Here is a 25,688-nt window from a genome sequence, read left to right on the forward strand (position 1 = left end):
AACAAGCTAATGACTGGGCCCTTTATACCCAAATAATAAAGCTCATGAAAATTTAACTTTACAACATAGACATGCCCGCAACAGCGGAGCTAACAAGTTTCACCACCACACTATGCGACTATGTCATTCTGAAATCCTTCTAACATAAAGAACAACAAACCAAGAGAACAACAGAGACGTGGTTCTGAAATCAGTTCAGAACCACGGATGGATTCGGATCATTTTGACACTTTATCAATTTCAACTCAGAGCCTGGAGCAGCTCGCAACTGCTGGAGCTAGGTTTATTGTTGATGCGTTAAAACGAGCATGCAGCAGCGCGCATTGATGCTGGTACGCAGAGGCACGTGCCGCATGCGCAGCACCTCGTGCACGTTTGTAACTCGGCGCAGATCGCGCGAGCCGCCGTTCACACAACCTGGACGATCTGGAAGATCCTCCAATGTGAACCTTAACTATGGACGCCATACTGCTGTGTTTGCTCAAAAACGCGCTCAACCCCAACTGTTAAAAGCGCGACTATAACTCAGCCTTCAGTCCCTGACATCACCGCTGTACCACCGACAGAGAGAAAAGGGATGCAAGCTCGGCGGCTGGGCTGATAAAGTTTAGTATCAGTCTACAGTTAACTCTCACTTTGTGAATAATGTCAGAGTTGCTACCTCTAACTAGTCCGGCTCCTTCGCTGGGCTGGGAGTTTTGGCGGGTCTGAATCACTGCCAACAAAAAAGTCCGGTTCATCTCCAAGACAAGAAACAAAATATGCGTTCATTTTTTTTACTTTTCCTTGCTCTCTTTTTTCCATCCTTTTCACTTTGCCGCTCCATGGAGCTCCACTCATGTTAACTTAGTCCGTAAAAATGCTCTAGTTTGCCATCTGTTGCCAAGTGACTGATGATGACGTTGGTGGACGGCTGGTGACAAGCTTTACCCAGAATACACTTGGAGACAATATGGACTATCCACTTATAACTTTGTATGTCATAAACTTAAATGTAAGAGTAAAAATAAAGCCAGTCATGTAGCACAACATTTTATTCAATATTTTATACACCCACTATGTCACTAAAATCATTTGGTCTGGTAATGTTTTTAACAACCATCAGTCAACCAAGACTGGGGCAACCTATTACAATCTACTGGGTATAATTGTATGTAACTTTATATACACCCGGGGTCACCAACGCAGTCGCGCCCAGAGTAAGTTCTAATAATGGTCATTGTCATATAATATATAATAAGGGAGCACTGCAAAAAAAAAAAAAAAAAAAAATAAATTACATGTTTTTACCTTGAAATAATATTTGTTTATTTTTAGATTTTTTTTTGTGAATTATAAAAACGTTTAAAAATAATTTGCTGTATGTATACAACTCCTTTCTGAGGTTAAAGTTCACAATTATGCGCAGACGCCTGCAGGATATTATCAGGGGGCAGCAGCGGCTGCAGTACGGCTGTACCCACGTCAAAGTCTAAATGTTACTGGACAGTTTACTTTTGTTTATTTGGCGGCTTGGCGCTTTTTCTGTAAGCTAAAACTGAATGAGCGGAGTTTGATCCCACTTGTAGTTCTAACAACGGTCGTTTGGATCCCGGCTGAGCTTTTTACCGTGTGCGGTTCTGGCGGGTCGCCGGATGGCAGACATCTGCCGCTCCTACTGAGCATCTCAGACTGCGGGTTAAACAATTTAATCTTGTCGAAATGTTCCCCAAAAGAGTAGAAATGAAACAATGTTGCATCACCTTCTCCTCCTCTGTCCTCTGGACGTCTGATACCACCTGAACCTGGGAATCAACATCTTCCTCTTTCCGTGGATCACACGGGTAGGCTTTGCTGTCATGTCTTTATTATTTAGCATCTTTTTTTAATAGAGCAAATCCTTTTAAAAATGGAATGAAACTCAGGACCTCAATTCCCATTCAGCATAATGACATTGTGTTAACATGTGGAAGAAAGTCTCTCTTCATCCTCCAAAATAGCTTCTTGAAAAGTAGGTTACAGCTTGAAAAACTAATTTTCAATAAAGATATGACCTAAAATGAAGCAGATGAATAAGACTTATTGCCCTTAATAGAATTAGATGAAAAAAGGAACCAAACTAGTTTTGTTAGATGTATTTTTTGTTTTAGTTATGGCAGGACACTCTGATTTATAATGCAGAAACATGAGTCTGGAAGCGGGGAGTGTTGGGTGACAGTCACAACCCTGACCTACCATCTGACTAATCAATTGCATCTCATACTCTCATTACAGCATTACAACATGGTGAAAAGAAGAGCTAAATACTATGTAAAACATAACCTCAACTCAGCCACAGAAAGTGGATTTCAAGTTTCATTCCTATAAAATCTTGAAGTGCAACATGGCTGAGCAGAGGGCGGCTCTGGCTGTTGTCTTGTGCTTTTGCTCCTATTTTGTCTTTTAAATTGTTACTTATTTTGGAATGCTGTTATTAGCATATTATCATTTTCCCACGGTGGGTCATTTTAGCTGTGTGTGACATGCTGTCAGGGTCCCATCAGGCTGATGATGGAGTCTGTCACTCATGCTCTCAACAAAATTAGACCCAGTGTGTGTGTGTGTTCTGCACAGTGTGTGTGAGTTTTGTGTGCTGGGGCATATTACAGACCAGGCTACAATTCAGTTTCAATGAATTTCAGGCAGCAGGAGAATGAGTTGAAAATGAGACATTTTACTTGCAAATGTATTGCACTGTATTTCCACTTTGGCCCTGTTGATGCAAAGTGACCCTGGATGTTGGCTCTCAGAAAGATTCTCACCGTTGTGGAAGTCAGTGGAAAGTCAGGACTCAGTGTTTTACTGTCAGGTTACAGAAATTATCAAAACTGATCGTTTCAGTCTTTTCATTGTAATTTAAATAGATTTGTACTTCAGGATGTTTCACATTTTTTAAACTGATTTGTTAATGTAATCTAAATTTGTGCTTTTCTGAAATGTGACTAGCAATCTGCAGTCACTATCTACCTTAGCTCCTACCCTTTGACCGCTGATTGGCTGACGAACCGAAAATGCAAGAAATGATTGCTGATTCATTTATCACATTCATCATTCATCTGAATAAGAGATAATTAAAACTGTTCTGGAGCATTTAAAATATTTCTTCCAAATATCAGCAGCACCTGTTGGCAATTAAAGGAACAGAAGAACCAGGCTCTTTGTTCTGCCAGGCCACCCAGCTTCATATGGTTGGAGGAGAGAAGAGGAGACAGACTTTGTCCAAAATAATGAACCTGTTTATTAGCTGCTGTTTCATTGCTTGGGGAGGTTCACTGGATAGCAGGCAGCTTTCATCTATTTCAGTTCAATGTTAACAGCACCAATTTAAAACAAATATCATCTCGAGGCACTTTACGACAAAGTCCTTTCAGTTCAGTCGCACACATTCCAACAGATTATTACCAAACAGTACATTATGCTCAGTGTTGTCATTGACTTCACAGCAATCCCTCATACTGAGCATACATGTAGCGACAGTGGAGAGGAAAAACTCCCATTAAACAGGAAGAAACCTCCAGCAGAACCAGAACCTGGCTCAGTGCAAGCGGTCATCTTCCACAGATGACTGGAGGTTAGAGAAGACAGAGGAGAAAGAGATGAACTGATGCAGGAGAACTTTCTATGTTCATGAAAAGTAACAAGTGAGTAGCAGGGAAGGGAGAGGGATTAGCTGTTGGCAGCATTGTGTGAGCTGATGCCCTCCACCAGGAACGTTTCACAGGATGAGATGAGCAGAACATGACTCCACACTCCTTTGGTCTGGTCCAGAAGCGGCTGGTGAAACACATCACCATGTGTGAACAATTCACAGGAGTATCAAGATTAACAAAAGCTTGTTGGGTGAAGGAGGAATTCATGTCAGCCATGTTTGTGGAGATTTCCAAAAATGATCAGTGAAACCAGTAAGGGGTTCAGCTTTTCTCTGATGACAGTTGTAGCTCTGCCTGTAGCTAAGACATCTGTATTAGCCTGATGCTATAAAAGCATTTCTCAGAAGCGCAGAATATTGTCTATGCCTTTTGAAGGACTCTGGTTTGGCATCATTATTCTAATGTGCTACATTTTTGCAACAATCAGAAAACAGAAGATGTTGAAGTCAATGTCTTAAAAAATTAGCTGGAAAGCAAACCAAGACAGCTAGCTGGGTTTTTATGGCTTTTTTGCTCTATTGACACCGCTAACTTTTCCGGGGTTAGCGGTCAGATGGTGTCAGACCCTTTTTTAGAATCTATTTCAATGGGCTTCCAAGTATACAGCTGAAAACAGAATACTGTCAACAGAAAGCCACAGACTGTGAAGAATGTTAAACTTTTGAGGTCGCCCTGGATATGAAGACCCCACACACTGGAAAAGTTCCTCAGTTGTAATGGAAAACCACCAAAAAAGAGTAAACTAGAGTCGAATTGTATAATGTTTGCTACAAATGCAGCATCAATCTATAATATTCCAGGGTTTCTGGCAAGCCTGGTATTTGAATAGTACTTTTTATTTAGAGTCCTGCTGGTGGGAAGATGGATTAGATTTGCTCCCACTTAAGACCGTCAGAGTGATCATGTGTGAGTTTGGAGGTATGGGGAACACCTGGAGTCTGTCATGTTCATCACACCACCCTCAGGCAGTTTCTACAGGACCTACATCTGAGGACCTACATCTGTCTTGGGAATACCTGCAGGGGACCTTAGAAACACAAGCATGCAAGTTTTCCCAGGAGAGCATTTCCCACTGGAGTATTTCCCAACAGAGCGTACGGTATTTAGGACACCCTACCTTGACTGGTGTGAATGATGTCGGCATATTGCTCACATATCACCCAGTTTGAAAATAGAGCTGATGAAAATGTGATACCATAATTGCTTGATCTCTAACTTTGGCTACATATCAAGAGGCAATAAAACAAGGCGGTGCTCTACATGATGACAGTTAGGCACACAAAGAGACAACATACACAAAACATTATTTCTTTTAAAAGTCATAATACAAAAAACATTTTATTCTTAACTTTTAAATCAAGCCACTTTTTGCTTTCAAAAGATCATTGATATCCCTGATGATTGCAGTAATTGGATTTAAACCAGATAAGACATTAACCTCCTGACTTTGTTTCCATTTCCTTGTAATTAGTATTGAAATGTAATTCTTCTTGGAGACCTTGGAGCCATTATTAAAAAATGCTAGGTATTTAATGGTCCTATTAAAAAGCAATCTATTCCCTAGAACCATGTGTGTTTTGATTAGTGTGTCTGCTCAGCTGGATACTAAGGATTTGTTGTTATTGACTTAAAAGAGATGAATGACTGGCGTGTCAGAGAGTGAGAAAAATAGAGAGCGAGAGATGAGGAAGGGAGGCGCGACGGAAACTTAGATGATGAAATTTCTCTGGATCAATTGTCTGTCCATCCCTCAGTCCGGGAGCACGGGTCGGATCAGTGGAGCCCGTGGAGCCGTGTCACAAGCACTCTGCTACAAGTTTTAATAAGGGTCATGACACCTCCATGCTTTTAGAGCCACTCCCATCACGCTTCCATTCACATTAGCATCAATAAGCCAGGGCAGCAGCAGTCTTCATTAGACCCGGCTGAATATCCAGCAGACATCTATTACTTGGCAGGTTGAACTATCTTTAGATTAACTACACACAGCTTTAGGAGGCACTTAAGTATGATGTGTAATAATGTAGCACAGCTAAATTACAGTAGCTGCTGGCTGTTAACTCCGTTTCATTTTTTGGCAGCAAACGGTCTTGAGAATAAAGTAGGACATCCCACAACAGTAAGTGTGTTTTTCTAAAGTATGTGGACATATATTAATATTTAATATACATTTTAACAAGTGGGAAGGAGTTGATTAAGTTTTTTTAATCAAGTTAATTGCAGGGTCTGTGATTAATTGCTTGTAATTGATCACATTTTAATCAAAAACTTTATATCAACAGATGAAGCAACATTTTCACATGTTTTTATTTAATGGAAACACTGCAATTGTGAAATTGTGTATTTTCGGCATCAGTGGAATGTTGACAAAGATTTGCAAACATTTGTAATGAAAACACAGCTGAGATTTCTGCCTGGGGTTCATCTACTAATTACTGACTGGAAAGGGGTGAGTATTAATGCAATCACTTATTCTAGGTTAAATATTTTTATTTAATTCTAAATATTTTGTTTTCACTTTGACATGGATTTTTTTTTTTTTTTTTTCAAAAAGCTGATCGATTTGTTAAAGAAATTAGGGGCTTAAACCCTCGAGGGGGTGAATACTTTTTATAGGTACTGAATATTACTCCATAGAGAGATTAATACATTCTTGAGCTAAGAAATACTGTTTGTTGGAGAATAATCGTTTTTATCAGTCAGAATACTTTCACAACGACAGCTAATAGAAGGAAGTCAACTGTTTTCTGAGTCATACCAAGAACAAACAATTGAAAGCACAAGTTTTGTCTTTTCTCATCAGACAGCTGATTTCTGTTGTTATGTTGCACTCTCTGTGATCTGGGTCAAATTATTTTACATTCATGGAATAACTTCAACCAAGAGAAGAAGAAGGTTCAAAGGACAGTGTTTAGAGAAACCCCTGCCTTTCAGGGGAAGACGGTCAAATAGAAACCGGGAGCAATAAATTAAAAACTAAACCTTTTCTTTGGTGAAACATAGAAAAGTGTTTTCTTAAAACTCCTGCAGACTCTAATGGCCCTCGCATCCTTTTAACAAATGTGCCAGAATAAAGAGCAGACACCCAATCTGTGGTACCTCTGTGGAGTCTGTCCTTCTTTCATGCAGACACCTGTTGCTCCTGCAATTTAAATCCTGTCCGCAGCAACATCATTAAACTGCTAGAAAACAGTTTGTTTAGCTGGAAAGGCTGTCCATGTTTCATCCTCTTATTATTAACAGCTCAAAATGAAATATAGTTCTTCTTTGAACATGAGGCATCAGCTCATATTAGAAGACACTGAGTGTAGTAGTCCTTTTTGTAAGAAGCTATGGAACAACTATTTAGGGAGTCTTTGGATGGATTATATGTATTTCTTAGACAGACAGACAACTTGTTCTGAATCACTGAAATGATAAAAAAAATAAAAATGTAATGATTCTGCAACAGTACATGTAAACTTAACCACCTTCTGCAGCAAAACAATGAAATTAACTTATTAGCGTAGAAATAAGAACTGATAATAATGAGTGGATGTGTAAGATGATGGGTTATTACCCAGTGATGACTTCTATTTATTAGAATGTAGCCTTAACCAAACAACCAACTTAGAGAAAGTAAATCAATAAAGAGTAAAAGGAATCCTTTTCTGGATAAAGGTGTGATGGTGGCCATCAGGCCTTCCCTCCCAGGGTTTTCTGAATCCATCTCCCCCTGTACATGCTGCAAGTTTCCTGTTCCAGAAGAAGCAAAGCAGTACCAGAGGATCAGAGACCCCAACGTGCTCCACTGTATTTTCAGTAAATGCTTCATTTAGACATATCACACTGATCCACAGACCCAAACAGGTCCAGTTCTGTTTCAGTGCGTCACTAAGCAGAATTCCAAAACATCTTTGATTTATTTATCAAGTTATGGATAAATTGGACGTGGCTTTTCTGGTCCAATAGAACTAGTTGAAAATTTTGCCTTGGAGTTCAGGCATGTAGCTCTGTAGCTTTTATTGTGTCCTTCTCTGTGGAAACTGAAACCCGAGAGGCTGCTGCCATCAAATCCAGCTGCAGATTTTTATTTAGTGGTATTATTATTTTCATGAGGAAACTGCTAGCAGCTGTTGATAGTTTCCTCTTTCAGTCACTAGGTATCTAAACTTTTGAACTCTTCTCTGAACTTTTTGGTCAAGTCTCTTGACTTGGCAATGAAACAACATCATCAGCAGACCAGGTATTGGAGATGTTCTATCTGTCAAACATGCTGGACCTGAAACCACTAATAAAACCTCTGCTGGGTGCCTGGGTTTTATGAATATTTCTGGTTACTATTTGGTTATTTTGGTGGAAATGTTTACTTTCATTTTAACTTTATATCTTATATTTCTATGCTCATTTTTATTGAATTTTAATTGTTTAATTGTTTTATATTACATATATTTCATTATCAATTAAGTTGTGATAGGATGTGATTTACTCTTTTGGAGCATTTGTATTGTCCTTTATTTCAGATGTGCTTTTTTAGTACAGTTATCTTATCTTATCTTATCTTATCTTATCTTATCTTATCTTATCTTATCTTAGCTAATTTTAACTTATCTTTATTCTCTCAATAGGTTGGATAATTTTGAGACTGCAATCGTTATTGAAAATACACTATGAACCTAGGTAAAATCTTTTTTCTGTTATATTCATGTATTTAAACTGTGTTTTGTAATTTGTTAATTGCAAAAACTGGAACAATCTGGAATTTTGTCTGTAAACCTAATTTGCATGTGAGCTTGAACAATTTTAAATGTAACTGTAGTTATTAAAATAGCAAATCAGCATTTTGTTTTCATATGGACAGACAATGTTGGGGTTGATCACAACGTAAATGTGTTGACTGAATTGTACCAGTATGACTTCAACTCTTGTATAATCAACATCTAGGTTCTGCCTCTCTGAAGGAGTTTAGTTTTAGACTTGCATGTAGCACACATGTTACTGTCTTTGTCTGAAGTTCTTCCCTCCAAGCTTCCTTTCTGCTCTTCTGCTCCTGCTGCACTAACTATGTCTTTCTGCTTCAGTATTCTTGTCTGTCACGCAGCACATCCTGCAATTTTCCCATGATTAATATTCTGTCTAGAATAGTCAGTTAAATTACAGAGGAACAGCAAATGTCATCCTCAACTCCCCTGCAATTGGTGGCCTATTTTATAGCCTTTGAATGTAACTTCTCACAAAAAAAAAAAAAAATTACTATCACAAAACTGATTCCGAAAAATGTTTTCTTTTCCTGAAATCTGGGCAGAATTAGATGAGGGAGAACCAATCAAAATCAAATCTTCCAAGCCAGTTTGCCTGTTGATGGAAGAAAATTTGTGTTTATCTCAATCATTTTCTACCAGGAAACTTTTTTTTCTTTTTTTTCTTTTTTTTTTTACCTTAAGCAACATTAAACATCCAAAATCGGTTTTGCACATCAACAGTTCCTCTGCAGAGGATATAACTGACATTTATATGCAAGCAGCTTTCCTTCCAAAAAATAAAATAAAATAACACATTCCCACTAGGAAAGCAAATGCCAAAATAAAACCCACTTTTTCTTTCTGATCTCCAGCTTGGAGCCCAAGCAGCATGAAATGTCAAAAATAGAATGGGCATCACCTGAGAAAAAATCAATGGCTGTGTTCTCCAGAGCACTGGCCTCATCCTGTGTGGTGTCCTGTTTGCTACAGCTGCTGTATAATGGAGGACCATCAGTTTGATTTGTAAATAAATGAGACTGAAATACTGTTGGCCTGGCTGAGTGATTGATAGGCTGAAATGCTCTCGCTTTCTGCGTAAAGATTGATCTCGGCTTCCCGGCACAATGGAAATAATTTAAGTCAAACAAAAGGGAGCACACACGGTGAGGCGGGGAGTGCTGCAGTGTGAGATGCTGCTGAATTACACGGCTCCTATAGTGCTGCAGTTATTTATTGACCTCTTGGTGAAATATGTTGACATTTAGCTTACTGTGGGGTGGCGAGCATATGCGAGTGTGTGTCCATGTAAGTGATGCTAAGTAATGAACATGTGTCTGTGTTCACACACACAAACTCACGCACACACTGAATGTCTCAGCAGCATTGTGTGGGTTTGATTGAGGTCCTTGTCAGGCACAGTTCTGAGTTCAGCCAGTTGGAGGCGCTCTAACTCCAGAAACAGGAGGGAAAGCAAACAGCCTGCTACTGAGTGGACAATCAGTCCACATACTCCTTTTGTCTCAACTGGAACTAATGGGTTTTATGTGAGCAGTTGTGTTAATGTTCATTCAGAAAGCAGCAAAAACAGTGATGAGCAGGAATACCAAGAAATGAGGAAGGATTTCACATCTTAAAGTGAAAAACTGTCTGATTTAGTTGGTGGAACATAAAAGCTTGTTTGTGCTTCGGAGTTGGACACACTCTCACACTTCCTGATGAGTGATTTTCCAGGAGAACTGGCTTGACCCGAGTGTGTCATCTGTCACTCAATACACACCAGGAAACAGCCGAAGCACTCGATTCTGCTGCGTCTCTTACACACACCTCCACACATGCATGCATGCACATCAGATTGTGCTCATTTGAGCTGATAATAGTTAAATCTATCACTTATTCCTTTTTTATTTTGTATAGTTTGTGTCTGGTGGAGGTGTTGTGTCTTAGTGTAGAGGACGATGAAGATGTAGTTTAAAGCTGCAGTGTGTAACGTTTACAGAAAATATAGTTTTCACATATTTACTAAGACTGCCACCATGGCCTGACAGTTTATGAGACAGATAGTCTGTCTCATAGGATGGATCTCCTCCACCTCCTCCCTGAGCTACGACTGCTGTCTGAAGAAATGAAACACTCCTCACCAAAAACAACCAATCACAGCCAGGAGGAGGGGCTTAGTGCTATCAATCAACCTTGTGTACACTTTTCTCATTATGCTAATAGTAGATATACAACTTACTGTTCCAGGAAAACTGTTTATCTGCCACTCTAACTAGCCTTAGCTTTCACAGTCTGCTCTGTGGTTAACCAGCTGTTGCATGGCAAAGAGAAAGTAGGAGGCTGTGAGTGGCGTGTACACGAGGGAGATGGACAGCACTGAGACCTTCCTCCTGGCTTGGATTGGTTGTTTCTGATAAAACTGTGTATTTCTACAGTGAGTACAGGAAACTGAGAGAAGGCAGAAAAGCTCAATTCTTTTCACAGATCTTCTATTACATGTGTTTGTTTTAACAAATATGTAGAAAACATTTTTTAAAATAAATATTACATTCTGCAGCATTAAATAATCAAAGAAAACATTATGCAGTGATGAAGACAGCATGTCAGCCACCTTCATCTCCATCCTCCTCTTTGTGGCCATCATGTCGGGTGACTTTCTTCTATTAGTCTGTATGGAGTCAGCTGAAGTTATAGAGAACAGAAATATGAAGAATATTGCCCTAAGGTTATGTTCATTCCAACATAACAATAAAAACACTTTGGATAGCTCACCGTCTTTCTGATGCACTCTGCTCCTCCTGCATAAGTCTTTAGTATTTTTTGACGGGATCTTTTGCACTTTGAAGGTCTGGGCTCATAGTTTTCACATTTTAACTTACCACATAACAGGAGCAGCAGCAGAGACCTGCAGGGTGGAGTAAAGAAAATATTATTTATACAACAGCCTAGGGTGTGGAAGGGAAAATTAGTCCCATTTGAAAAGCCTTCAAAGTAGGATTGTTTTTAAATGCAAGAGCTTTAAATCAGTCATTAGTTTTTATGTTGAACGTAAAATATTATAACGGCACAAACAACACTTAGCAAATTGTTAACCTATGGGTTGTAAATAGTGAAGGAACTAACTGCTCAGCAAGTGTAGCATTATTTTCTTACTGATCTAAGTTTAATTTTATGATCATTTTTTGTTCATTTTCATACCTTTATCTTTTGGAGTGTTATTTTTGTCCATAATTTCTAAGCATGTCAATAAGACCGAAGTCTCCATCTAAAACTGACTATGAACATGATGGGATGACATCATGTAAACAGGAGTAAACAGGAGTCAGTCCGGCCTTCTGGCCCCAGCAACCGTCTGAGACCTCAACAAATCTTCTTATCTTTCAATAGAAAAGTTAAATGTCTGAGTCAGTGCCAAGGCAGTGATGTAGATAATTTAATTTAGGATGCTGATAAATGTGGACATGATGCTCAAACATCTGGATTTGCTGGCTTCCAATAAAATAATCAAAATAGTAACAATAAAGGAAACATGCTGATTATTAGAAAAAAACCGATGGCTTAAAATCTGGGATGTTCTTTTGTATTTCACAGATAAGCAATATGAAGTTTGACTCCACAGGTAAAACACATGTTGACAGCTCGTTTGTTCATCAAGCCTGGTAAATAGACAACTAATTACAGTTGATACTCCCAATAAATAGCTGTCACAGATGCTTCTCAGAGATTTTATCAGCACATATTTATCCATCCTTCCCAATTTTCTGAAGCATAAAGGCTTAAAAGGTTTTGGGGTCCGTATTTGGCAGAAGGTGACACTCTGTCATTAGAGCCATCATTTGGAAAAACAAACAAAAACAAAACGACAGCATACGCAGACGATGTGTCATACAAAACAGAACAGCAAGTTGAATATAGAATATTGAAAGCCACCGCATCAATACTGTACATACAGTAAAGAATTTATGAATTTCTTCTGTTTTTTTCTTTTAGCATTTAAATCTTTCAAATATTTAAACCAATGTCAACATTAGAGAAAGATGACTTTAGCAAATATAAAAAATATATTTCAAGTGATTATTTAATTTATTGGGTTGATTGACAGCATGATCATTCAAGACAATAGTTATGCATTGAAATGAAAGGCTGACTCCTTTGCCTTCAGCAGAGAATGCTGCATGTTGCTGTGCAAGATACCAAAGAGCCTTCCAGAAAAAGATCAAGCATTGTTCCGTCCTCAAGTTTCCGTGCTCTTTCACATGTGAGCAGCACTGTGTCTGTGAGTTGTCTAAGTGTAAGTGTTGTCAGAGCAAACTAAAATCCAAGTTGACACGCTCCCATTGATTTGTGTGGAAAAGGCTGCAGAGGGATAAGAGCTGCGATGCTTCTGGCATAAACAAATAAAAAGGCGCTGTCAGCTAGTGGTACGCACCGAGGATTGAGATGTAAAGACCAGTGCTTTTAACCAGCCAGCACCTGCACTAAAATCAATACCTTCACTGTGATGGGCAAATCCACACACACTGACACATGCACACACATGCACACGCACATGCACACACTAAAATATATATTTTATGTGGGCAGTTCAGTCCACTTCTCCAGCTGTCAACAGTAATCCAGGGTGTCAGTGATGAATATTGGAGGTGCTAGCAGTGTGACAGTCAGCAGGGACCTGGCTGAGCCACATCACTGTAATCTTGTGTTCACACAGGAACCAGATATCCTCCCAAGGATGAACATAAATACTTTGTTACTTTATTTTTTTTAACACAATCAAATACAATTTTTCTGGTGTTTGCTTGTAAGAATCAAAGCTATTTGTAATCTCTTTAAAGGCTCTCAAGCAATTATTTTCCAAGCTTTCTGAAGGTCTTTAAAATGTTTATTTGGGGAGCTGCACTTGCTTCTTCACTACAATTATTATTATTTTTTTTATTATTTTTTTTTTTTGTCCATTGCATTACGTTTTTAGAAATATGTTGCTTATTTGTTAAGCCCTTCAACTCTAACCTTTGAATAATTCAGGACTCAAAAAGTTCCCAAGCCCAGAGAAGCAACACACATTGGGTCTATGATAATGTTAAAGAGTTTTGGCAGTGACACAAATGTGTGTTTTGCAAATGATTTGCCTAAAGTTGCATTTCAAAAACGTTTTCACTTTTTTAATTTTCCTTGGCATGAAATAATTTTATGTCATTAAATTCCCATCATCAACACAGAAGTTTTGTAAAGGGTGTTAGCAGGATTTTACAAAATAGCTTTTTAAATAATATTTACTTCTTAATTGCAGCAATAGTTAGATTCATGTGAGACTTATTCTCTCTTCATCCTGTTGGAGCTCAGAGGGTTTACAGATAACAGGAGGTTCCACGTAAGATTAGGATGAACTCCTCTGCATTCAAGCTTTGAGCGTGTCATCTCAAATAAAAAGTGATAGTGCTGAGCCAGCAATATTGGTTCATGAGTCTGTATTTTTATTAACAACTCAAGAAGAAGGAAGTTGTAGTCAGAGTCTTGTTCAGAGGTTTTTGTGTCGATTCACCCCCACAGGTGATGAGATGAACAGGTTCTTCAAAGGGTTTGGTTCATTTGGCACAGTGCAGAGTGAAGAAGAACTGTACCAGCTGAAAGTGTAACCAATGTTGGTCTGTTGAACAGAGTCTGCCGGACTACCAGGTGTGAAAACACGCTTTCACACGGTCAAAATGTGTCGGTGATTGTGCAGTGATTACTGTGCGCTGGTTACAGCAACACCCTAAAGGCGGTGGTATTTTCTACAAGCCTCTCTGTGGCTGTCCTCACCACACCAACAGGCTGTCACATTACTTTCTAATCAGTATCCTAAGCACAACTTAATCCTCCAGTGTAATGCCAGGGATTTTCTCTGACAAAGGTACACACTGCCATTAAGCTGTAGTTTGATAAAGCTGGTTCTTCTTTTAGTTTCCAAACAGTCTGGTGTTGATATGTTGGAACATTTTTTGGGCCTGTGCGTCCTTCTCCCAGCTCTAAGCCCAACTCCAGGGTGAGTGAGAAGCGTCCTTGGTTTACTGGCTCATGAAGAGTTTAAACTGATAATTGCCAAAGTGCAGTTCAGCAAGACTTTCCTTCCATCAGATGATGTTGATGGTAACTATTGATGACAGATCTCAAGTTAACCACTTCTAGGAAAAGAAGAGATGATTTCAAACATCAGCAATAATTCTACAATTTAGATTAACTGTAATTTCAGTGTCTCAGATGCTCATTATATCAACTTATCAAAATAATGTTTTCATCTTCACTCCTGCTTTGCATTTTGAAGCACTTATTTGAAAACATATTAAATTGTTCTTAGTTTAATTTTAATTAATTTTATAATCTGGCCTCAGTACCAAATTTCTTAAATATTAATGTCTTTCAGTAAACATATTCATAGTGCAGTATAAAATTACTATTGTTCTATGAGTTATTGCCTGTTTGTTCTTACACATTTTAGCTTGCACCAAATATTAGAGTGTGTGATCTTTCCTTTTGGTAGTAACTTTTTTTTGAACAGGCAGTGTACATTTTCCTATTGTCAGCCATATTGGATTTTGAGGTATTAGATGGCGAGGAAGCTCCTTTTTCTCCATTAACTTCAGCTGGAGTTCAGTTAAATTCACTGTCTTACTTCTTACTGAAAACTTAATGTACAGGTGCTATTATCCTGACATACCATAATACTGAATGAGTTAGTTGGTATAAATTGTCTTCCTCTGTAAAATGCATTTTCTGTATAAAGTGTTAAAAAAGGCAGCAAAGCATAAAATTAGGACTAAAAAAAAACTGAAGAATAAACCAGGAAGAAGTGTAAAAATAAGGAGACACTGAAGAGATATTTTTCCTAGTGAAACAACACATAGTAAAATCCCTGAGCAGGTTCACTGTCACAGGCAAGACAGAGAATGTTTCTGAGAGCGAGGAAGCGGAATACTTAATCTTCCATGCATGGCCGTCTTCCTATTAGAGCCGTCTATTAAAGCTCCCAGCACATTCATTTACTCCCATGTCAGAGCTGGCTGCCTCATACAAACTGATAGGTGCATTTGTATACATAAATAATTACTAGGCCTGTAGTCCAACTGCTAGCTTCCTCAGAGGAATCCTCAATACATCATGTGCACTGCGGATAAGAGCTCAGAGAAAAGGTAAATATGTCACAGCAGAATAAATAGTTTTAAATTGTAGTATAAAATATATTGGTTCTAGTATATTTTGATGAATAGATTAACAAAACAATTTTTGTTTTTTAGGTTAAATCTGAGAGGAAATAACTAATTTTCTCTGCTTTTTCTTGCACTATTTCATTTCATTTCATTTCATTTCAGATTGGTTGTTCCTGAATGTGCAGGTTTTCCATGTAAACTTAAATGACACTTGCTCAGTGTATAGATATCACATGAACCCCCATAGATGAATTTGCTCTTTGTATGTTTGTTGTGTGTTTTGTATGTTTACTCCTTCACTATGCAACCTTATATAATCGTTATAACCAACAGTCATATAGGCCAACTTTGCTGTACATAGAAACACTGAGTTTTAAATGCGCATTCATAAAAGTTTGTGAGTTTCAGCCCTGTACTGTATCGTATTGAGTCATAATTTACTTCAAAACAATTTATCAGTGGTATAATTGTTTGAATGGATCTTGATCTGTTGGTTTGCAAGCTCTCTAAAAGTCCTTCAAATCTTCATTGAACATTTGACATGTTTATATCATTTGAACATGCAGGTAACTTACCTGTTGGCTGGGTAATGTGACACTGTCCTCTTAATCAATCAGAGATAAACCAAGGGATCAGTTTGATGAAGTATTGAGTCAAAAACTAACAACCAACATGCTAACTGACCTCCTGCCTTGTTTCATGCCACCCTAGCTTCGGGTTTATTTCAGAGGCTAGCGCATCCCCGAGCAATATACATGGATTTTATATATGTAAAAAATCCATTGCTGTTAAAAGATTCTAGCAGAAATGTTCATTCCTGGATCACACAAGAGTCAAGCAAGCCCCTGAGGGATGGGTTAGTAAGAGCAGTCTGCGGCTCTCTTATCATCTGTAGCAAAGAGAAGACGCATTCCTCTACAGGGACAGAGATACCAGGATATCACCCTGCTCCCTGGCTGGCTTTAATAAAGAAACTCAGCAAAACAAACTTGATCCTCTTGTTATTTGTGTGCAAGGATATGGTGGCATGGACCTGAGATGTCTGTGCTGGGAACACACAGCTCTTTATTGTTCCATCATCTCTTATAGATGTGCTCTTTCTGCCTGCCATTTGTGCAGTTGAATATTACCTCAGCTTTGTCAAAGTGTCTGTTTCCTCCATAACTCCTGGATGTGCTTGTGTGCGTGAGTGTGTCTGTTTTGAAGGTAAACCAGGGGTCAGCTGAGACTGACGAGGCCATGATTTTTTTACAATTTCAGTTTCATTCAGCTCTGATTATTGGTTCAATATGTTTTTGTGCTAATCTGGGTAGGTTCTCAATTAGAACATCAATCGCCGCAGTATCTTTTTCCAGGAGACGGGCTCTTTTGGTTTCATTTCAAAAAGCTGAATAATAGTGATGTGACACCAGTTGGTGAATCTGCTTCATCTTAGCAGTTCCTCTGTAAATTATGTGTTAGACATTTCATTGAGCATTGATCATGTGCTTCTTTCAGTTGTTACACATTTTTAACTTCTATAGCTAAAAGTCACATTTTAAAGTCAAAATACTTAACTACAAAATATTGTATTTCCTGCTAAAATCCAGTGTGAATGGTGTGAGCTGAAGGTTTATAGTGAAAATTGCAGAAGAATATGAAATCAACTGCATAAAACTTGTAGTAATGTAAAAAAATAGAAAAAAATCATATGGAAAAACATTTTAAGAGGAGTGAAAATTTTCAGTCAATGCAAAAATCTCACTAAAAGACTATTAGAAATCACTGTAGAACACTGCTTTCAAATCTACACTCTGAGGTCACTGCAGCTTATAGCGTAAAATGTGCAAAAAAGCTAAAGCTAGCTGAAATTCCAAATATAGCATATAGTGCAATAGCAAGTTGACCTACAACTTGCTATTGATACACTACATGCTATACATGCTATTTTTGACTTAGCAAGTTGTAGGTCAACTTGCTATTGATACAATGTATATTATTGTTGAATCTAGTAAAATACCCTATGCAGTGTGAAAACCCCATGTAAAACTTAAGATTAGCTGATAGCTAAAACCAGCTCAAGAAAACTAACAACATCTAGACTAGCACTAGCGTGTTGACCTACACATTTAAAAGATAACTTAAAAATAAGATATCACAGCTCTGTCAAAGTACTATGGTCACAGATTGCATGACTAGAGGAGAATGTGGATTGTTTTTGTTTTATGTTTATCATTACATTTTATAAATTTGAGTCAGCCAGACGAACAAAGGAGGTAAAACTGTGCCTGGATGGTGATTGTTTCAATTAAAACCTTCTTGGTTCCAAAGTAAAGATTTGTTGATTCCAATAAATCTTCATTTAAGACAGCAACAGACTATTTCAGTGCTGGACTTCCAAATAAGTTAAATGACATTAAGTTAAAAGTTAAAATAAGTTAAAAGACATTAAAGACCAAATTACTGGTGAGGTTATTTGCACTTATGTGCAAGAAATAGGATGCAGTGAAAGTGTTCTTTTTACTTCTGAACGATAAGTTGACAAAAGAAAATTTATTGTTCAGAAATGAGCTAAAGTGCTTGCTTTTCATCAACTTCAACAAAATTTATAGCTTCAACTGCTGCTGCATGAAATTCTTATGAGTTAAGAGCTATCGTTACTACTGAGACAAAAACAACAAATCTAGACGTGATTAGTTACCGTCCTAATTATTGGGATGTTGCTATCTACTTATTTTCTCTTGCGAAGTTTAAGAAAGAACTGTTTCATTTTATTGTTTTGCTTCCCCGTTGTCCGACGCTGACATCTGCTGAACTCTTCCTGAGACTGAAAAGGGTTAAAAAGAATTACCCAAACAACATAAATGACATGGAACATCATTGTCTTCTCTACAGAATTGTCACCTCAACATGGCTGAGAGGTTTCAGTGCCCTTTTTATCCAGGGGAATAAAATATTTCCCAGGTGAAGGAGACCAGGCACCCCAGTGGACCTGGACTTGGGGAGACGTCCTTAATTGGGCTTGGTTGAGCATTGATTCCTGCGGCTTTGCTGATCCCAGCCCGAAATAGCTACAGGAAGTCCCTTTCGGTGGGCTCAGCAACTGTGAGGAAGAACGTCAAGGTCAGGTTCTGTGGGAGCTGGATTGCAAAGCAGGGTTGTGAGCTTGCAGAACCTGCCATCACAGTCTGGCACTTGGAATGTGGCTGGACTCTCTCTTAAAGAGTCTCTCTTAAATGCCCAGAGAGAGAAAGACATCAAGTAAATGTGATACTCACAAGCCCCTGACTGAGTATCTTGTTTTCTGAGTTTTCCTTGGTGAGGAAGACGTAACTTTAATGCAGCTTCAAGTAATAAGATGGAATGTCTGTTGTTGGTGGTTCAGATTACCTGGCATTCTGGGAGTCACGGTATGGTTTTCTACAAGGAATGCCTTCATTATGCTCCTGAGATACTTCAGCACCAATGTGGGTAATGATCAACTTACCTAAAGGGGTGTGAGTGAAAGGAATGGCCTTCCTGATCTGAGTCCCAGCTGTGTTGTCTTGTTCGAATTCTGTGCAAGGCACTGTGTGGACTAATAAGAACCAATGTGTTTGAGTCCAAGGTGATTCATACGTACATTTGCTGCCTGGTCACTTTGGACAAATGGTAGATGACTGGTTTTGTAATCATATCATCAGATCTGCTAATTATAACTCCAACATCAAGATGCCAACTGATCACCACCTGATTAATGGTTGGATCAAGTGGAAGCTTCTGGACAAACCTGCTACACCCCAAAGAGTCCTTGGATTTCTCGTGGAGAGTCTTTCAACTCATCCTTCCAAGGTAGTTTCTGTCATATACCAGGAAGGTAAGGGATGTGTAATGTGAATGGGCCATAATTAAGAAGGACGGGAGAGGATTTAGGAAAGACTATGGAGTAAGACTTCTGGTTGGCTTTTAAAATGTTTTGGTAAATTATTTAATGGCTCAGAAAGGACAGACCATGTTTGGTTTAGGAGAGCAACAGCAGACCTGGACTGAGGAAGCTGTCAGGCAGTGGAAAGGAGCCATTTACAGAACATCAGTGGTCCATGAAGGAGAGAAACCATTTCCCACCATTTCTCCATGGTGGGAAATAGAGTCACCTTGGAGGATGGCAAATCTATTACTGTGAGTCCCCAGCAGTAGTAACAGCAATGTTTATGTTATTATTCAACTATAATTGGAGCAGTTAAAGGTAATTGGACATGAATTAGTGCTCCACAAATAAACTAACTTAAACTGAATTTCACACATTATTTTAACTAACCTCCATTATTAGTGCGACACTCAGGAGGTGAACTCCAAATGTCACGGTCGGAGAGTGGGGAATGGGAGTTTGTCTCATCAGACCATCAGTTTCACAACCACACATGCAAAAAAAATCTCATGAAAGCGCACACAGGGTCAGTGCGACCCTGCTGGAGCGCACAGAGTGTAAGAAATCTGTGGGGCCTAAATTCTAAATTGATAAATTCTACTGAATACATCAGGTACTTTTAAACCAAGATAAAGGGATTATATTTTTTAATCCACAAAAAATAATTAAAACTAATCTCATCAAAACAATATCCTTTCTGTTGCAGATGGAAACCAAAGGAAAACAGATTATGGAACAGTGATGAAAGTCTTATCTCTGTTAATTTTAATGTTAATGTTGTAATGTTAATTCTTTATTTCTTTTGTCTGGTGTAAAAGATAAATATAATTTAAATTAGGGATGGAATTCCTATATCTGTCTGATTTCAGATGAAAAATGAATGCTGTAAAGCTGAAATGTCCCTAAAAGAGTTCATGGGACCCATCTGTGTTAATGTGGAACCTCATCATTTACCACTGTATGATTTTGGTGCTGATCCAATACCAAATAAATACAAAGCTGGAATTGTCGATAACAATATAGATCACAAAATGTCTTTTAAAAAAGGTCATTATAATATAGTAGCTAATTTGGTGATTTGACTTGAAAAGGATTATGACAAGTTTTTTTTTAATTGACTACTATAAACAACAAAATTGCAGAATAGACATAGGGTAATTTTGTTATTACCTTCCACTAAATACAATTGTTTATCGGGATAATTGAGGCAGTAACTAATATCATGTTATTTAAAAAGAATATTGCTTTTCCTTCAATAATCAATAATATTCATATTCCAGATTTTAGGTATATACAATTGAAACCAGATATTCACATGCACTGAATAAAAAGACTTAAGCACATTTTTTTATCACTGTCTGAAGTGAAATCAAACCAAGCTTTTCTTGTTTTAACTAACGGTTATAATTAACACAATTATTTCTAACTGCTAAATGCAAATACAAATGCAAATGTAAAAAAATGGTTATTTTCAAAAAAAATTATAATTTTCCTTTAATTCAAAAGTTCACATACATTTAGTTTTTTAAAATGTATGACTTGGGTCAACCTTTAAGATTTTAAGATGAACAAGTAGACCTTAAAATGTCATCCAACCAATTAGGTCATCAAGATTGTAATACTTGATGAATGTGTTTCAGCCTTTTCAGAGCAGAATAGCTCCGCTTTGCTTACTAGCTTATTTTTCTGTATGAACATTTAGTTTGTCATGGGCTGGTGAACTGAGGTGCCTCTCTCACTTAACTAACATATGTGTTTGAACTGTGTGAAGATTGTGGAGTACTTCACATGCACAGGGAGAGCATGTAAATGCCACACATAAAAGTCCCAGGATCTTCATGTTGTGATGCATCAAGAATTGTTATCAAAAGTTAAAATAGGAGAAAATATAGATGTAAAATTCTAATTTTGCTGAATGTACATATAAACTGCTATTTTCTACTGAGATCACAAATAAGTTTGAAGTATCTGGTCACAATGACATCAAAGGCATTTCCAAAACAATTATTTCTGATCAGTTTGACACTTAGAATTGCTTCAATATTGGACTTTGGCTTAAAGTACTGATTAATAACCATAACTGACCCCCACCACCCTCCTGTCTTTGCACACATATTATTTTCTAGTAGCAAGATCCAAACCGTGTTAAAAGCACAAAATCACACGAAGAACCCCAAGAGCTCCAGTTGATGCCCTAATACCCCCCAGGGTAGAAACTTTGGCAATTATTGAAACAAGTTGGGAAAGAATGAAAACAGGAAGAAAGCACAACAGAGAATGATAAGTGAGTGTGGCTGTTCCGCCACTTATGAGATGTGTAGAAAATTAGATTTGCAGTTTCCCTCTGAATGCTGTTGCACAGCTGAGGGCCTAATAAATGACCTCGGAGTTAATGCATGTGTGACTCTCTCCCACTCCCTCACACCCTCAGAGTATTGACTTTTTCCTCACTGTGTTTATTTGAATTTCTCATTATCTTGATATTTTCAGAGAAGCTCGTTTTGGTTTATTGAAATCGTTTGCTTCAGTGACTCATGAAGCCACTGTTGGATTCAGGAGAAATCCACTGCGAGAAGAAGAAGCTGCTTTCGGGAGCCTGTGATTTATAGGATCTATTTAAAAAAACAGGAAACCGCATAACCCACAGCTGTCACTGGAGCAAATGTTGGACTGCTGATTCCAACTTGACGTCTAAAAGAGAATTTAAATACCTGACTATGACTCACTGATTGGTTATGTGTATCCATGTAACACACATTACTCATCAACCAATACAGATTTTCTTTATATAAACTTGATATGTGTTTGAAAATATCTCCACTTAATCAGTTTCCTCCCTTTCACCTTCTCCATCAACATAGAATGTCATGGTACATTAGAGGTAAACAAGACAGTATATTTGCACAGTTTGAATGAGCTCCAAGCCACATGCTGGAAGGTGATGTGTTCAGGTGTGTTGTTAGGAGGAGGAAAAAAATCTAAAATGACCATCAGTCACTGTCTCACCACCCTCCCAGGTTCACTACACAGTATCAGAGTTCACATAGACACAAATCAGATTTCATACTTTAGACTTAATTGTCCTGCAGTGGAACAAATAAAGAAGTAGTAATTGAAAAAAAAAAAAAGCTGAGCTCACCTGAGTTGACATTATTCAAAACCTTTGTAGATGAGTTGGCATGGGTGTATTTTGGACCATTAGTCAAGAACAATTAGAAAAGGAAACAATATATTAAAAAAGTTTGGAGGAAGATAAAGTTAAAGGTAATTTAAGTTTCCTATTTTGATAACAGTATTCTTGATGCTAATGTGATAGTTGAAGATCCCTGTGATGCGCCCCTCTACCGCTGGCACTGGTTGTCCCCCGTCAGCACCTTCACTGTATCTATAAGCTTTAGCAATAAAGGAATGTTACCTGATTGGCGGCGGGGGTCCAAGCGTGGCCTGAACTGAGGGACGTGGCAGCGGTGCTGGGTCGGGTGTTTGACGCTCTGCGTCCCTCCCTGTGCCTCTTTGACCTGAGGCTGTTGCTCTACTGATGAGCTACAGTACCTTTGCTCCATGGACCCACCTACCTCTGCAGCAAAATGCCTGAGGCTATGTGGTTTGCTGGAGCTGCTGCAGCCTACAGGAGCCAGGGTTACCTGCCCTTTGCTGACCCAGGGCCCCAAAGTTTGGAAGGCCTTTATTCTTATCACCATTCTTTGAAACTGTACATGATAACTCCACATCTCTGATATAAGGTGGAGCTTGGGCCACTATTACTGGGTTAAATCATAAGACAAAGAATCTTAAAATCTATCAGAATTTACAGGTGAAACCAACATTACTCATAGATCTGGCAGAATAAGGTGTAACATAGTCTGTTCGTTTTACCATCATATTTGTTTTGTCTGGAAGTATAATGTTTCCAACTGGTCCAGCCAGAGCTCTAACATGATAGAGATTCTGTAAAGTGAACATTAAGGTGATGGCAACGTGGCCTTCAGAACATTAAAGACTTGAAGCTCATCACCAAAGATAATTTGTCAAAATATGAAAGGAAGGACACACCTGGACAGATCATGAGTCCATCACAGTAGATAACATCTGCTTATTATTATTATTTTTTAAATGTGTCAGAATGAAGTCGTTTGTTGTTTTGACTCATCAACATGACCTCTCATGACGTTGTGGTCCTAACCTGCTTGGTCATGTGGTGAAACTCCAACAATCATTCTGTATATTTCCACACTTTTTACTTTTGCATTCTTTTCCTAGTCCTTACCGATGTAGAGCAGTCTGTGTAAAAGTATTGGCCTCACAGTTTATAGGATGTTAAGGACGATTTTATTATTTAAAAGTGGCTTTAAAAGTAAAATATTACCTTTAAGAGGTAATATTTTATTACTGTATGTAATAAAATACATACAGTATTTTATTACTGTAAAATACTGTATGTATTTTACATACAGTATTTTATATTGTATTGTCTACAATATAAGGTAGACAATATATTGTCTACCTTTAATTACATGAATGAAAGCAGTTTTTGTCAGAAGAAGTAGATTAGGAATGTTTTCTCTGTGATAACCTTGTAACATCAACACAGCGTAGTGGTGTGGGGGACGTATAGGAGCAGAACAAAAGTCTGTGCTTATATGCCGGTTCTCTAGCTAACTGATCATGACGTTGTTTTCATTTCCACTTATTTGCTCCACATTCCAGTCAAACATGCTCTAACAACAAGAGCTCTAAGCCCGCACACTGAGGTTAGATGGGGGTGAGTTCTTTGCAGCAAAAGTACTGTGATGTCCCCCTCCACTCTATGTGGAGGGATCCGTCATTTATTAATTGTGCTTTGTCCCGAGGCGGACCGGAAGGGGAGGGACCAGGATCCGCTAGGGCCCAGCGCATCTGGCTATATAAGCAACCTGCTCCAGTGCGTCAAGAGAGGGGAGGGGAGTTGAAGCTGGCTTAAAGCTGAGTCGTCTTCTCCACCCAGCTCCGCTCTCCAGACTTGCGCTTCCCTGACTGGCCTGCCCACCCCGTCTTTGTTTGTTTGGTTTTGTTTTATTTGACTTTTCTTTTGCAGGACTCCCCTGCTCACCCCACCGGCTTCTGAGATGCCATCGGCCACAGGGGGCCGCCTGCTTGTTTGTTGCTTTTTGTTTAATTTGTTGCTCAATAAAGAGCGTATTTATTGTTGAAGGCTGTGTCTTCCTGGTTTTTGTTATGGCTCAACGAGCCGGGTCGTAACAGTATGAAAATATTTTTTGCTGAGTTTTAATATGAGTGAATATTAAAAAAGACTATGTATAGTATTTAATGACCTGCATAGATATCCTCAAAGCGCTATTAAATGAAAAATACTCAGATATACGCATGGATAGGAGGCTAGTTTGATGGGGTCTGAGTCTCTTATGTCCTTACTACATCCCTGTCAAGAGTCGTGGTTTGTTGTTGATGAGGAAGAGGCTGTAGGTTATGGTGAAAATGAGGGTTTAATAATGGTAATGAAGAGAACAGAAGTCCAGGCAGCACAGGTGAGCAAAAGGCAAGTAGTACTGTATGGAGGACCAAAACTGTCATAATAAGAAATAAAAGCATAAATATATATTTAACTTTTCCTTGTCCTTACACATGAGTTTCCTTCAAGTTAGAACAATTTCACACTGATTTTAACTCAATAGGTCACATGACCTAGAAGCTATTGAAGAGAAATACTAAATTTAAGCTAATAAAAATAGGTAACAAAAATAAAATTTTAGTTAAAATGGAAGAAAAATGCATGTCCCTCATATATACAGTTTAGTTAGTAAAACAATTACACAGTGATTTCTAGTCAATGTGGCGCACAATATGGAAGCTATTGAAGAAAACATTATATTATTTAATATTAAAATTATTTACAATATTGAATATGACTTGACATTTTAATAGAGTGTAGTGTGTGTCATGTAAAAGCATGAATTACCACTTTTTTTGCCAGTTGGTCACAAGGCAAGGCATTTATTAACATTTGTTTGACAGGAGTGTTTGGTTCAGAAATTTGTTGACAGCCCTAAGTGAACCTCCGAGCGTTTGAGAACGTTCATAAATCGTTGATCTGATTTATAAACGATTTAGAGTTCATAAATCGGATCAAACTTGAACTAAACGCTGCTTGCTCAGCAGATATTGGATATTCCAATATCCAACTCGAAAATAACTTCACTGCAGTCGGTAACACAATAAAACCACTGGGATA

At 38.2% G+C, this 25,688-nt stretch overlaps 1 long non-coding RNA gene across 1 annotated transcript; it reads right to left on the bottom strand.

Annotated features, from left to right (window-relative positions):
- Positions 1–5,176: 5,176 nt before the first annotated feature.
- LOC106940910 (uncharacterized) lies at positions 5,177–25,088 on the bottom strand. Its single transcript, XR_001423221.1, has 3 exons — positions 25,007–25,088; positions 20,488–20,494; positions 5,177–5,189 (listed from the first exon to the last, which is right to left on the bottom strand). It is a non-coding gene; the product is annotated as an uncharacterized LOC106940910 (long non-coding RNA).
- Between the last annotated feature and the right edge of the window lie 600 nt (positions 25,089–25,688).

This window comes from Poecilia latipinna, unplaced genomic scaffold (genome assembly GCF_001443285.1).
Source record: "Poecilia latipinna isolate Pla-1442-1.1 unplaced genomic scaffold, P_latipinna-1.0 Scaffold3413, whole genome shotgun sequence".
Lineage (NCBI taxonomy): Eukaryota > Metazoa > Chordata > Actinopteri > Cyprinodontiformes > Poeciliidae > Poecilia > Poecilia latipinna.